This window comes from Jaculus jaculus, chromosome 3 (genome assembly GCF_020740685.1).
Source record: "Jaculus jaculus isolate mJacJac1 chromosome 3, mJacJac1.mat.Y.cur, whole genome shotgun sequence".
Taxonomy (NCBI): domain Eukaryota; kingdom Metazoa; phylum Chordata; class Mammalia; order Rodentia; family Dipodidae; genus Jaculus; species Jaculus jaculus.
The window spans coordinates 58477432-58480354 of record NC_059104.1 but is presented as its reverse complement, the minus strand read 5'-3'; the positions used below and the strand labels follow the sequence as shown (position 1 = coordinate 58480354).

The window sequence follows — 2923 nt, the reverse complement described above, 5'->3', positions numbered from 1 at the left end:
CCCATGTTGTTGAGCTTTGCAAGCAAAAGCCTTAACTTCTGAGATATCTCCAGCCCAACATGATTATTTTGATGAAAAACTTCATGAAATATGAGCACTTTAAAGATATTTCAAATATATCCAGTATTTTTTTCATTGTCTTCTTTATATTTTTCATCTCCCACAGGCCCATGCATTTGAAACCTTAGCTCATGGTACTGTATGGGAAGGTTGTCAAACTTTTAGGAGATGGGAAGTTGCTGGACGAGATTGGTCACTGGAAGAGAACATTGAGTTTTTATAGCCTGGGACCACTTCCTGTACGTTCTCAGCTTCCTGACTACAGATGGAATGTGACCAAGTGCCTCACACTCCTGCAAGTCATGACAGGCTTTATCTTCTAAAGGGGTGAGATAAAATAAACATTTTTCTAATAAGTTGTTTCTTTTCAGGTATATGGTCAGAGAAAGGAGTAAAGCAATTAGCACAGGCTGATTTATTATATAGCTTGTGTGTTGTTTATTTGGTTTGTTTTAAGATGGGGTTTTTGCTATATATTCCAGGCTGGCCTTGGATGCAACTGTGTATCCCATTTTAGCATCAAATTTGCATCAATCCTCTTGTATCTGCCTCCTTAGATAGAATTCTAGGCATGTACCACCACATTTGGTCCATAGCTGGTCTATCAAGGGATTTATTTTTGCCTCCAGTTGTCTCTGTGACTTCATGTTCACATTCATTGACTTTATTTCTTCACTTGAAATCTAAAATAATGTTATCAAATGTAATTTAGTATAGTGTATTTAAAGTTGGACAATGTATTCATTTGCTAGAATACCCTAACAAAATATCACAGACTTGGTGACTAAAGCAATGCAATTTTTTTTTTTTTTAATTTTGTAAAACATGGTTTATCAGTTCTATTTTTATGTAAATCACAAGGGAGAAACCTGGCCAATCACACACAACTGTCACCACAGGAAAAGTACTTTGTAAAATTTTAAGTCTAAGAGCATACAAATCATTCTTTTATTGTGTCAATAGTAATTTTCTGTGCTTTTCCACTGAACTGTTTTCAGAAATCCCACCCATCTCTACTGGGAAGTATAATAACAGGCAGGAAGTGGGTTCATGAATATAGGTCTCCTAAGCAGTTTTCTGTTGTCCCTTCTTTCCAATCAGAGATTTGTGGATATGAAGGATCACACCACCCCCCAGCTATGGCAGCCTTGAAAAGAGAATCTAACTCTTCATCACCACAGACTGCAAGCTGCAAGTGATGTGGGGTCATACACTTTACTTTGATCCTTGGACACATTACCTGCCAACTCCAGCACTTCAGTAGTGAGGTACTCCAGAATGGCAGCACTACACACAGCAGCAGTGGCACCTACCCGTCCGTGGCTTGTGGTATCTGTCTTCAAGTGTCTGGGGATGTGGCCCATAGGAAACTGTACTCCAGCTCTCTGTCTTAGCTTTGGCCTTCCCACTATCCTGTCCTGCGTTGCCTTCAGCTATTGTCTTGGCCGCAGGGCCTCCAATTGCCACCCCTGGAAATGTATGTTTCTGTAATCCTGGAGACTGGAAAGTATAAGATCTAGGTACAGATATGGGTTGCTTTCTTCCCTCAGGTTTCTTTCTTCCTTTGGCAGGAAGATGGCCACCTTTTCTTTTGGTTCTCATCAGACTTTCTGCGCGCATGCCTCTCTGCGATCCCTTCATTTGATAAATCTTATTGGGTTATACTTTCACCTTTGTGACTCAGGTGATCTCAAGAGCTTTGCAAAAAAAAAAAAAAAAAAAAAAAAAATCACTATCTCCAATTACCAATCAGGCCCAAGGTTTAAACAAAATTTTGGGAAAACACAGCTCAGTTTAAAATGGAGAATATACTAGATAAAATAATTTTTAGTGAATTACATACTGCGTATCTTTTCTAGTTTTTATTTTATTTAGTTTTAATGTAAGTTTTTAACATAAATAGGTAACTCTGATATTGTCAATTAAATTAAAATATTTTCAGAACAATTTTATTTACATTGCAAACATATGAAGCACCATTTGGCTTGAAACAGTTGGTCACACACACCCAAGCCACCTACATTGTCTAGTCACACCTGACAATGTTTGGCAGCCATCTTCATATTAGCAAATTTTCAGTATGTATTTGTCAGCCATCAGTAAACAGTCATTTATTTGTACATAACTCAGGAGCCAACTTTTAGTTTTCTAAAGGAAATGGTTGCTTGTTGTTCAGCATTTGCAAATGAAAATGTATTTAGCCCTGAAGCCAAACACATGTTTGCTTAGTAAGAGAAATCCTAGTAAGTAATCCCAGAGACCAGCTGGTGTGCATAATGCACTTGTAAGTTTTCAGTTTACATCATAACCTCTCAGCAACCTTTCAGATGGTCTTACAGAGAAATTGAAAAGGTGCACAGACATTAGTTGTGTGGACCTAAAGTGTTATATATTATGGATTAAAGACAAAATTCACATCAGTTGAGCTTATATGGTGAAAGTACCATAGTACATTTGCTTATTATAATGTGCTTCAGAAGGCAGACAGGTGCATCAGTGTTTAGCTTGCTTCACACTATATTCAGCCCAGTACTTGCTGCAATTAGGCATTTGAGAAATGGATTGGATGATGATCATGGTAGTGTATAACAAATTGCTACTGCCTTAGTTACTCCCTTTAAATGCTCATTGTGGGTATCTATTCTATAAGGTCAGGAAAAACATCTATGTTGAATTGGGTACACTATTTCCACTCAAAATCCCATATATTTATTATTCTTTGTTTATAAGGTCTAAAATTTTTCATTCATTTCTATATCCCTACACATTCAATTCATTGACATATATGTACATTTATTAAACTTTTTGAATTTTCACCAAATCCTATATGTAGGGCTCATGTGTAATTAAAGTGGATCATTTA

The 2923-nt window shown here is 36.9% G+C and overlaps 1 pseudogene; it reads right to left on the bottom strand.

The window, feature by feature from the left end:
* Positions 1 to 1125: 1125 nt before the first annotated feature.
* On the bottom strand, positions 1126 to 1680 carry LOC101605462 (annotated as a pseudogene).
* Positions 1681 to 2923: the final 1243 nt, after the last annotated feature.